Below are 13,836 nucleotides of genomic sequence, written 5' to 3'. Positions count from 1 at the left end.
GATGGAATAACAATAAAAAGAATTTTACAACAAAACACTCTACACGAAAACTGGTCAAAAAGTTGCATTAAAAATATCTTCGGCTAGTCTATAGAAGTATGTTCAATATATGCCATTCATAATGATATTTTTACTAACGAAACAGGTCGTTGATAGATTCACAAAACGTTTGTAATTTAATTACCTATTAAAAATTCAAACTTTTAAATTTTGTTTTAATTTACTGTTTCAATTTGATTTTATTTTACTGAGTTTTTTTTTAGAGTAATAGTAAAGCAGTTACGTCACTGTAAGTGAGAACCATAAAGCAGTTGCCGTATATTATCCACTAATGCTGTCTAGGGTTGTTCCACTTCCGTAGGGTGGCAAAAGTGTATTGGGCAATAAAATAAACAGTTGTGATGTGATAAGTCGTGGATCTGGCACATTGTGTCGTCATATACACTGTCAAACACATATTAACAAATTAAGATCCAGGCCCGGGACAGATTTGTTTAGTTTTTAGTATCTTCTTTGTACATTTTGACAACATACGGAGGTAAGATAACATATTTTGTATAAGGGGTCAAAGGGCAATAATATAGATGTTATTATCTCGAATTGAAAATGTAAAACTCCTATGTAATTCTTATGGAGAATAAGTACACTTTTTTAGTTCGCTTGTTTATGGATATATTTTGACCAAACTTGGCCAATTTATTTATTTTTTAAAGCTATATTTTACCACACATTGTTACCCTCCCTGTATTAGCAAACCTAGGTACTCGATAAGCCTAACTTATGTTAAGTAGATTTAATTGAAAATCCAAACAGACTAATGGAAGTTCGCCTAGTCTGGAGGTTTGCTGTGGCGGTGGCATTTGTTTTTCGTCAAATTCCATTAACATGTTTGGTCAGCCTTTTGGTATTAAACATGTATTAGAATCTTTAAGAATCACCGCACAAACGATAATTCATGTAAAATTGTAAGCCATCGCACTTTAAAAGCCCGCACTTGGAGAGATTGGCCATTCAGAGGCTGTGGCTATTTATCACAGCCCGCTCAATTTGCCAGTCCACTGCCTGTTAGATTGATTGTAGCGCTTCATTCGACCGTAGAGTCCGCTGCCTTCTACATTACATTGCTAATGGACACAGCATAACCTCTATTAACGATTTTTGTTGGGTTTGCTTCCCTTAAATCTAGAAATTGTCTTACAACGGCTGCCTCTTAAAATAAAAAAAAAACACTTCGACAGTTCAAGCAAGACTAATTTAACTAATTTGAATTTGAACGTTAGCAAAGAAAAAAAATAGGTTAAGTATTAAATTAATGAAGGTATAAGTAAATATGAACGGAACAATATTAATAATATACACTACGCAATATATAATACATACCATCATAAATATATAGAAACAGGGTTTTTGTGGTTTTTTTTGTAATTTATCAACACTTGTTCAAAACTATTTTAATGTTATAATGTGTGTGAAAATTCTACTGTTACAGGTTTGAAACAGATTTTAAGTAGTCTTATGGCGGTGCCCTTGGATACAATAAGAAGAAAGAAAAAATGCTTTTCTGTTAAAGTGCATAGTTTGAACCACGAATATTAAAATAGAAAATGTGCTAGTATTCGTGGTTTGAACTGTGCAGAAAACGTCTGGGTTTGGACATTGACTATACACAGATGTGTTATGTGTGCATAGTGAATGGTTTGGATTAATTTTCCTCTCTTTTAGATGTATCGTAATTACTGAGACTGAAGACAGTTTTAAGGTTGGTTCTGTCCGTTTTATGTATCAGACGCTGCTTTATGTTTACTAAAGTTGTTTAGAAAACTTCAAAAACTATATGAACCAAACACTACAAATATATTATCTTAAAGCATCGCTTGTACCAGAGGTCAAGCCATAGTACTAAACCCAAACAGTAAGTATACATCGTAACCAAAATATTATCAACAGCATTGCTCTCTATAACATAACCTACACGATACACCTATAAAAACATGCTTCACATTTTGCAGTTTGAAAGTTTACTATCGACATTAAAAGACAATAGATGACAATTCGATAGTACAATGTAGTTAACTGCTATCCTTTTATCGGATATGAATCACTGGGGAAACTTCTACCTTGTTATTTCATGAACATGTTATTTCATATAAACAAGTGGAGTTGAAACATTCACAGCCACACAGCCCTACACCCCCGCAGGGATGAGGTAAGCACCTTGGGAGGAAAGCAATAAGTTTGACGTGATTCCTGGACGTGGAGACGACAGCTAATCTTCACCTTCACCCTCCTCTACCCCCCCCCCCCCGCGATCACCAGGGAGTGTAGACCTACCACTACCACTTGTACAAAATGTATGTAAAGTCACTAAACTATTTTTTTACGAATTTGTTGTTCTGTAATAATCTTACAGATCAATTTTTAATTTTGGTTGTAGGTTAAATAAGTAAAGTCCACGTCATTTTGTTATACTTTGAGAGTTTATAAAAAATAAAATATTGTTTTGGCATATCCTTATAAACATGTTCCTCAGAGTGGTTCTTTAAATTAGTTTAAGTCTATTTGCAGAACGAAAATTCAACGGTTTTACTTCACAGTACTTGCTGACATAACAAAAGTAATGTTGTATCGATAACAACGTACTTAACAATCATAACACGTGCCAAAGCCTATTTCAAATTTTATAACAGAATTAGAATTTTACTCTATAATCCAAAATCAATGCTAGCTCCTGGCACAGCCCTAGGGTTTTTGAGATTGAGATGCCGCCCCATCGATGTATAAAGTCTAACTATAACACTGGATTGATGTATAATTTTGTGTCCTTAGTTAAAGCAAAACCAATTTCAACACAAAAATACCCCCGCCGCAGCAAACCTGCCGTCTAAGCGAATTTCCATTTGGCCGAATTGATTTTCAATTGATCTATTTAAATAACATTAGGTTTAACGAGTACCTAGGTTTGCTGCTACAAGGAAACTAATAAAGTAGTGTGTTTTTAGTAAAATATTGATAGCTTACTATAAAATAAATAAATTGGCCAAGTTTGATCAAAATATATCCATAAACAAGCAAACTACAACATTTTACAATATTCTCCATAAGAATAGCATGGGAATTTTAAATTTACAATTTTTTTAGTTTTCTCCGTAACCAATAACCGTACAAAAACACTTTGATATACTGAATTGTTTGTTTTTTTAAGCTCTTTAAGAAGGTTTAGAGAAAAATTGGGAAATTTTGTGTTTTGAGGGTAAAAAGTGAGAAAAACCAATTTTTACCCAATAAAACCCCCCATAAAACCCTGTTCCCATGGTCCGATCTAGCTGGATCGCGAACTCATTCAAGTTTATCCCGCCTTACACCTTCAAACCAAATTTCATCAAAATCGGATAAAAATTACTCAAGTTATCGTGTTCACGGACACATATATATATAAATCTATATATATATATACCTATATATATATATATATATACATATATAAAAATTTGAACGAATGGTGTTTTTGGCCTCTGGGGACATTAAAATGAAAAAGTAGATCGGTCCCGGGCCTAAGTCTTACCATGAGACCTACGGTAATAGCTACTTCCCTATAGGGAAATTCGCTAATACGTCGATGCCCAACCCAGGTGCCTAGTTTAACCCAAATAAGAGTGAATAATGAGTGTAGTATGGAGTGAGATGATTATGTGAATCTTTGTTACTGACTAAGATCAGGTGTTTCATTAGACAGTATCATTTATTTAAAGACCAACAGATGAGGAACAACTGAGTCCAGTTTTGAGGTAGGTTGAATGTCGAAACCGGACATTCAAACCGGATGTCAAAATTGGCCGGAATTTAAATTTCAATCTGTGTCAACATGTTCAACATTTCGTAGTTGAAGGCCAAACTCACGTGAAAAAGAACTAAATTTTTAAATGAAAATGCATTTGCAGTTGTAAACAAAGATACAGTCAAAAATGCCCGCAGTCCAGGCACCAATTCATCAACCTTCCCTCCAAAACGTCTTCCCGCGTAAGATTAATGACGGCGACACGGGCAAATACAGGCCATAGATGTCCACATCGATTCCGTGACGTTTTGAACAAGGGTGACCGATAACCATTAGTCGAACGTCAGTGGAGCATAAATCAACCTCAGGGAAGGAACATTGAATATCCATGTGGTCTTCGAAAATGTAGGTGTCAGAAAGGGAAGTTATGTTTCGTTGGTTCATAGAATAGATAGTTAGACGCAGAGATCTTATTCATTACTTTTATCTCTGTTTCATTTCTCATAAAAACTGGCAAAACGGTCTCACACATTTTTGTACAAAATGTAAAATTAAATGTATAGATAAAACATAGTTTTAATGTGGTATATGAAGATAGTTGCCCCCAAAATCATGTAATAATCATAATCAGTTAAAATTATAAAAAACATATTGTATACAAGGACTTTTTAGACTAATGATCTACCCTCTTAGGTCCTTCACAGAAAAAATTCATATTAAAATACATAATTAAATAAATCGGTTTGTTGTGATTATGATTTTGTACACCTGTTGGAACTTTAAACAAACTTTACCTTTGGTCTATTTAGGATTATATAAAAAGTGACCCGTCTTATTTTCACGAAATTGTACTATATTTGTGAACTTTTGCTTGTCCCCTCGTGTTATAACCATAGCGTGAAAAAGCTTTAACCCCCCCCCCCCCCCGCCACACACACACACTCAATATTAAAACAAAAACAATTCTCCACAGAGATATGCAGTTCTTACAACACAAGTACACGGACAAGTGATCCAGAAGAGAGTAAGACGTCAGAAGATTAACGTTTTATATTTACACCCAGAATCGGTAAACCACTCAACAACATTTGCGGCAACATTGAAACAGTTATCCACTCCATCCGAGTACGTGACGTGCAAGACAATCAGCTGGTTGGCATTCCAGAGTCGTGCCGAGAAATCATTATGTGCGAGGAAATGCTCCGGTTTTATACAAACGCGGGAAATCGACACGTTTTCGTCATATGGCTTTATACAAACACGGATATTAACGCGTTTTTGTTTTATTCACAAGTGTCGAGAATCTGTAAATGGCTTGGTGAGTTTTTCGTTTCCATGAATTACTCAATCAACCACAATTTTGAATATTGGTCTTCGGGATATGACCTGGCGAAAATAACTGACGTTTCAGATGCCTTAAGGCTATATATCTTCGGGCCAAGCTAATACCCGAAATGTTGGTGAGATTTTTGATTTGCCACTTCTCTTTGACCATTGAAGTTTACCTTGTCTCATTTTCATACTTACTTTTGGCGAAATCATCACGCCAATGAACCATTGTAAATGGTTACTTGAAGATTTTATCAATAGTTTACTTTCAAATTGGGAATGATAATCATTAGTATGAACAAATATTTATGCTAACTACCAATAGAATACCAAGCATTCTGCACTCTCTTTGAAATGTTCCACTATTGAATCACTTCAAGACAATCTATGGTTGGCAACGCGTTTTTTTTATTTTACCTAAATTTAAATAATTATACAACAAAACTCAGTCTTATTTAGTAAAGTGTTGCTTAATATATTGACAAGAGTGTACACATAAAAAGAAACCTAAAAATATCAGAGAAACGTAATTATACTATTGTGGATATTTACACGATTAAAAACATGTAATATTAAATGATCAAATTAAATGACACCATAAAGAAAAAATACCACCGCCGCAGCAAACCTGCCGACTAAGCGAATTTCCATTTGTCTGAATTTATTTTCAGTTAAATACATTTTAATAACATTAGGTTTAACGAGTATCTAGGTTTGCTGCTACAAGGAAACTAATAAAGTGTGTTTTGAGTAAAATATTGATAGCTTAGTACAAAATAAATAAATTTGCCAAGTTTGATCAAAATATATCCATAAACAAGCAAACTACAACATTTGACAATATTCTCTATAAGAATAACATGGGAATTTTAAATTTACAATTTCTTTAATTTTCTCCGTTACCAATAATCGAACAAAAATACTTTTATATACTAAATTATTTGTTTTTTTAAGCTCTTTAATAAGGTCTAAAGAGAAATCGGGAAATTTAGTGTTTTGAGGGTCAAAAGTGAGAAAAACCAATTTTTACCCCATAAAACCCCCCGTAAAGCCCCGTTCTCATAGTCCGATCGTGCTGGTTCGCGAACTCATTCAAGTTTATCCCGCTTTACACCTTTAAACCAAATTTCATCAAAATCGGACAAAAATTACTCAAGTTATCGCGTTCACGGACGTATATATATATATATATATATATATATATATATATATATATATATATATATATATATAAGTCTATATATATATACATATATAAAAATTTTAACGAATGGTGTTTTTGGCCTCTGGGGACATCAAAATGAAAAAGTAAATCGGTCCCGGGTCTAGGTCTTACCGTGCCACCTACGGTAATAGCTACTTCCCTATAGGGAAATTCGCTAACATATCACTTTTACAAATATTACTTTTTTACAACCATATTAGTTTTCTTAAAGTGCAAGATGTGAGTTTTATGTCCACACGAAGGCTAAGGGAACACATTTACTAAGAACAAAGTGGTTTCCGAGCCATAGAGTCCTCGTTATGGCTTGCTAACGATCAGCTGATGGCTTTAACAGTTCATATCTTACACATTTTATACGTTCTTGTGATATAATGTGTATTACCAGTGACATTGTATACAACGTCATGGTTATCATTTTTCTCGTGTTTGTTTTACTTGATTCAAATAATTAAAATTATATAAAGTAACTAGTTTTGACACCGAATTGGTATTGACCTCAAGTTGTACAAGAATACGCGTTTATCCTAGTTTTCTTTTGCATATAGGACTGCCAGTTTTAAAAATTGTAAACTAGTACATTAGCGAGAACATTATGTTGAAAAAGTAAAAACTCCTTTTAAAATTTAATAAAATGGGACAACACGAACACGTGCATTAAACTGGTCTTCAGCTGATCAATGTTATATAAAGGGGCTTACTTTATAATTTTTATTGCTAAATTCAAGTCTGCATTATAAGTAAAGCACGATGAACTGATGAAGTACTTAGGCTATGTTATTATCAGAATATAGTTGTTATGTGTACCGTTATGTTTTGTTTAAGTATTTGTGAGAAACCATACGAGTAGTATTTTTTTATTAAGACAAATAGGTTAACACACCTACATCCTTAAGTTTATTCATAGACTTAAAATAGTCGATGGTATTACTTTAAATCGTACAACACCGTTGTTTCCAAATATGTGATGTATTGCATACAGGTTTAGTATAATAAATGCGGACCATCAAGACGTAGCCTAGCCAAACCAAAATGTAACCTAAAATCATACAATTTTCTATAATAATCAAGAATATCTTAAATAAATAATCAAACATGTTAAATTAATTTCAAACCTAACACCCAAACACAAATTTTATTGTGTAGGAATAAAAAATTGCATAAATCCCGACAAGAAGTACAAGCGGAAAAGCGCGTCGGAGCGGAAGTAATGCAGAGTGCAAGCCGGAAACAACATGGCGCGAGCTCTCACCGACAACAATGATGATCTCCCGCGCGCGCGAAAACCTCTCAATTTGCGCGGCAAACTGTTAACTCGCGGTGTAAAGCAAATTACGCCTAATTCGCCCTTATTAAGCTTCCCCCAACACGGCTTAGCACGCTCGATTACCCGTTTAACTTATTTAGTTTGGAGTGGGATTTTGTAAAACCACGTCTTTACGGTAGAAGTAACCATTACCTCTGGTTGTTTCTCGTTTCTCTAGGTTTAGTGCATCTAAACGTACTTTTAACGTTATGTAAAGCGGACTTTTAAGGTTATGTTATGGTTTGTTACTCTTCTCGGTGAAGGCAATTTTTTAATCAATTTTCCTTCACTTTAAAATGTTAATTGTATGATCTCTTTGTGTGGTGAACTTAACGAAGTTAGAATACTGTATTTCCATATTCCATAGTGAGGTTTAAACTGCAGTGATTTCACTTTGATAGCGCTCTTTTTTCATTTCTCCAAAGGCTTCTGGTTAAACCCCATTACGTGAAATATTTTGATGGTTCGATTGTTAAGCCATTTACTTTTTACTGTAATTTAAATGATTTTGCAATAATTTATAGTCCTTTGAGTAAAGAAATAAATCTTCTTTATTGACTGCGGATACTGCACAGGATTGACTTCAGTTTGACTCCTTGGTTCTTCTAGTACTCAGTTTGGATACTAGATCATGGACATAAAAGTCATCCATTGTAATTGCAAGTAATTGCAGCCATTTTCCTTTCAAACATACCATTTTAGAATAAAGCCCATCACCAGTGAGAGGTCAATTATAAACACTAATTTTCTATCCCAATTTTTAATACTTTAGTAAATGACGTGGTTTAATAAATGCTATAGTGGTATAGTATTGGGCTAACCTTTCAGTTCGTACTTTACTAAAATATGAATCCAAAACATCGCTTCAGTTTAACTACACTCTTTTTGATTTTTTATTGTTCACTGGCTAAAACAACACATATGGGACCGAGGTGTCAATAATTCTCCTCCATAGTCTAAAGAGGAAACGTGTCTAACCAAGGAGACTCATAAGAATGTCACTTTATAATTAAATACTATATATATAGGCCTATATATATATATATATATATATATATTAAGAGGTTGGCGGCCTCTTTCAACCTTACATTTGCCCGTCCACATAGACTAAACCGCCCGTGCGTGGAACGTTTACAGCAAAGCAAGGGGTGAGCCGGTACAGTACAAACAGTTTTATATCTTCAGTACCTGGGGACCGAGCTTTGCTCGAGTAAAATCATTAGTATACTATGAAAGCAGTCTTAGTATTGCAGATACATTAATCCATTTCCAAACTCCACACTGCTCGCCTTTACTACTTCCTTCACCACTTCCTACGTCGTGGGCCTGTTTCCTTCTCTTCCCATAACATTTTAAGATTGCAGATACCTTAATTTAATCGTCATAAACAGTTCCCGCACTCCGGACTGCTCGCCTTTACTACTTCCTTCGCCACTTCCTACGTCGCAGACCTGTTTCCCTCCCTTCCCATAGCATTTTATGACTGCAGATACCTTAATCTAATCGTCATAAACAGTTCCCACACTCCAGACTACTCCTCTTGACTACTTCCTTCACCACTTCCTACGTCGCGGACCTGTTTCCCTCCCTTCCCATATCATTTTAAGATTGCAGATACCTTAATCTAATCTTTATAAACAGTTCCCACACTCCGGACTACTCGCTTTGACTACTTCCTTCACCACTTCCTACGTCGTGGACCTGTTTCCCTCCCTTCCCATATCATTTTAAGATTGCAGATACCTTAATCTAATCTTCATAAACAGTTCCCACACTCCGGACTACTCGCCTTAACTACTTCCTTCACCACTTCCTACGCCGCGGACATGTTTCCCTCCCTTCCTATAGCATATTAAGATTGCAGATACCTTAATCTAATCGTCATAAACAGTTCCCACACTCCGGACAACTCACATTTACCACTTCCTTCACCCCTTCCCACGTCGCAGACCTGTTTTCCTCCCTTCCCATAGCATTTTATGATTGCAGATACCTTAATCTAATCGTCATAGACAGTTCCCTCAATCCGGACTACTTGCATTTACTACTTCCTTCACCACTTCCTACGTCGTGAACCTGTTGCCCTCCCTTCCCATAGCATTTTAAGATTGCCGATACCTTAATCTTATCTTCAAAAACAGTTCCCACACTCCGGACTACTCCCCTTGACTACTTCCTTCACCACTTCCTACGTCGCTGACCTGTTTCCCTTCCTTCCCATATCATTTTAAGATTGCAGATACCTTAATTTAATCTTCATTAACAGTTCCCACACTCCGGACTACTCGTCTTGACTACTTCCTTCACCACTTCCTACGTCGCGGACCTGTTTCCCTCCCTTCCCATAGCATTTTAAGATTGCAGATACCTTAATCTAGTCGTCATAAACAGTTCCTACACTCCGGACTACTCGCCTTGACTACTTCCTTCACCACTTCCTACGTCGCAAACCTGTTTCCCTCCCTTCCCATAGCATTTTAAGATTGCAAATACCTTAATCTAATCGTCATAAACAGTTCCCGCACTCCGGACAGCTTGCCTTGACTATTTCTTTACCACTTCCTACGTCGCGGACCTGTTTCCCACCCTTCCCATAGCATTTAAGGATTGCAGATACCGTAATCTAATCGTCATAAAGAGATACCACACTCCATACTGCTACCCTTGACTACAATGAGCCGTATTAATAAAGATGAGGTAAACCTTTTACTTGCGAAAATTCGAGCAAATCCTTCAATCTGTATTAATAAAAACTAAAGCAAAACCTTTTGCTTTAGAAGTAAAAGGTAATCTATAGAAATTTGAGGTTTTGCTCATGACTTGAGTAAATGGTTATTAATAAAACTCACCATTTACTTTTTCTTTGAAGTAAATCCTTCAAAAATGATGCATCTGATCAGTAGCAGATTATACGTTTAAGTAAAAGGTGTGTGGTGGTTTTAGTGTGGTGCTAAATTTTAGCAAATTTCCTAAATAGGGCAAAAGCTATTCCGTAGGTCTCATGGTAAGACCTAGACCCATGACCCATTTACTTTTCCGTTTTCAGGTCCCCAGAGGCCAAAAACCTCCTCCGTTCAAATTCATATACACTAGTGTACCTGTTGCTCGAATTCGAGCAATTGCGAAGCATTACAGGCGGCTCAAAGATTATGGAAATACTCACGATCTACACAACAGTTAGATATAATGAAAATCTTTTGTAAATATCTTATCTTTTTTCAAAAATCTGATCTTGTTTTTTGAGAGTTTTTAGTGTGAAAAAAACATTATTTATATTTCTTCTACTTGGTTGTGTTCTATGACTTTTTCTATGTTTCCATTGTTTGCAAATCGCAAACAATAACAACAACAACAATTGTTGCAAATTTCAATAATTGCTCAAGAAATGTAGCACAGTGTTATTCAGCTTTATTTTTAGCCTATATCAAATTGTCCAGGATTTCTCGCTCTTTTCCATTGTAATAATTACACCAACCCAAGTTTCGTCTACAGATACAATATGCCAAAGAATATCACCTACGTACAATCTCCAAGTAGAGGTAAAAAGGCAGAAACCAACCCATACAGTAGATATAAGTTAACTCCATAAGAAATAATTTTAAAAGTTACTGTGATATTGGGATTTTCCATTGATTTGGTAATAGAACATTATATTGCAAAACATGACACGATGCAGAAGAAAATCAATTTTAAAATCAGAAAAATCCATTGCAAATACTGTACTTCATTTTGACAAATTCAATAAATCTCAACTTAAATATTAACAGCTGTTGCATTAAAAAGTAGTGTAGAATTATGCATATGGTCGTAATGTAAACAAATCTGAAGAGGCAACTTTAAAGGCTTCTGGGGCAGAGCCCCAAGGGAATTTACCTCTTTCCTCTTTTGATGGCTCATCTACAGACCAATACCTTTCTTTAGAGACCCCTACCAAGTTTCTACGCCCAGCCGTTCTCTCAAATTAGCTGTGACAAAAACCCCGTTTTCCTCCATAAGAATAACATGGGATGGGAATTTAAAGGCCACGGGGGCAGAACCCCAAGGGAATTCACCATGTTTCTCTTTTGATGGCTCATCTACAGACCAAGACCTTTCTTTAGACACCTCTACCGAGTTTCTACGCCCAGCCGTTCTCTCAAAATAGCTGTGACAAAGAAAAACAGTTTCAAATTAATATATAGATGTTTGCCCGTTAGCACGATAACTCGAGCAAAGGTGATCCGATTTTGATTAAATTTGGTGCAAACGTGTAAACCTACGTTTATTCTAATGGATTCGCGAATCAGCATAATAGGATATGGAAACGATGGTTTATGAGCGGTTTTATAGGGTAATTGGATTTTAACATTTTTTACCCTAAAAACATAGATTTTAGCAACTTCTTTCCACGCCATTTTGTAGAGTTAAAAAAAACTATTAATTTAGTATATCAAAGCGATATTATGCGCCTAATGGCTACGGAGAAAAAAAAATGTAAATTTAAAATTTCCATGTTATTTTTATGGAAACATTTTTAAACTGTTGTAGTTTTCTTGTTTATGAGCATTTTTTGATCAAATTTGCATTCTATCATACTAAACTATTACATTTTATAAAAAAAACCTTTTTACCCTCCCTGTAGCAGTAAACCTAAGTACTCAGTTAAACTAAAGCTATTTAAATAGGGAATGGATGTGATATTGGAGACATTTTAGAGTACATCCAATCAGGCAAATGGAAATTTACTTAGTCTGCAGGTTTGCTGTGGCGGGAGTATTTTGTTTACCTCCTACAAAGCTATCAACATTTCAATAAAAACACACCTCAACACCTTCTTTGAATCAGCAAACCTAGGTACTCATTAAAATTAATATTATTTAAATAGGAAATAAATCTGATAATTTTCAGGGAATATTTTAGAAGAAATCCAGCCAGAAAAGGAAATTTATTTAGTCTGCAGCTTCGGCGAGGGTCTCTGTGGTTATACAGTACTGCATGCTATCTACAAAGTGACAAATAACATATGTTTAGTATTCATTTGTTTATGTTGTGTTTGTAAATATTTACAAAACTAATCACGAAGCATATATGATGATTTCTATAAACAAATTTATTATGTACCCGACTAACTATTATCATCAACCAAATTCTATGTCTAGAAAGGGGTTAAGATTCTAGGGGTAAAATCCGGGGTAAAATTCCGGCCCACACACTCTAGATTTTATAATTTAGTTTGTTATGATTAAATTTAAAGCCAGATGCAAAACCATTACACGGAGTTGGCACAGTTAAGCCTTCGAGGGATATCAGTAGACAAAAATAGACAGGATCAGACGTGTAACATGTGATGTTCCTAAAGAACCATTTACTTCCGAGCAGAAGGATTTGCTCGGAAGTAAAAGGTAATCATTATTAATACGGTTTGAAGGATATGCTTTTACTTTTACCTTTTACTAGAAGCAAATGCTTTTGCTTCATACCTTTTCCTTTTGAGCATATCCTTCTTTTTATTAATACGGCTCAATGTATCGAGTAAACTTCAGTATAATCTTTACTCAATAGTAATAACTGATGTTTTTCCTTTCGTACTGTATTTTGTTTTGCTAGTATACTGTGGATAGACAACTTACAAGTCTTTTGTTTACTTTTTCCTTGTTATTTAATTCAGCCAAGATTAGGCACCTGAATATATGGTTTGACCTAGAAATAATTAGAACACAAATGAAACCATTGTAGTTTGATAGTGAAAAGTATTGTGAATAACATATCAAAAGTCTCCAAAAATATCTTTGGTGGAACACCACCATTTTTCCAAAATGGCGGCCAAATCCAGTAGTTTTTTGCTTTTTATTGAAATTCTGACTTTCCAGTCAATATTGGTGAAAAGTCGTAAATACATTTTATTTTCCTCCTGAAATTATCTTTAAAATGATACCAAATACATGTACGTACAACCAAAAATAAGCCCCGCAGAAATAATAAAATATTTCAAATAAAGGTTTTTCAATAAATTAATGTAATAATAGGCCAAGCAAACTAATAAAACAGACACAGGTATCGTATAAAAATTTGCAAGTAAACGTTTTATGGTTTTATTTTTATTTTTGTGGTGCGCAGAGTGAAATTTCAAAAGTTGCAAAAAATCAGTCCACGGGAAACCCCTAAATTAATTATATAAAATGGCGGCTTTTCCCAATAGGTATTGGAGAAATTTTGCAAAAAGAG

This window comes from Macrosteles quadrilineatus, unplaced genomic scaffold (assembly GCF_028750875.1).
Source record: "Macrosteles quadrilineatus isolate MER2022 unplaced genomic scaffold, UCM_ALF_1.0 Scaffold_9__3_contigs__length_116548681, whole genome shotgun sequence".
Classification (NCBI taxonomy): domain Eukaryota; kingdom Metazoa; phylum Arthropoda; class Insecta; order Hemiptera; family Cicadellidae; genus Macrosteles; species Macrosteles quadrilineatus.
This window is presented reverse-complemented; position numbering follows the sequence as displayed.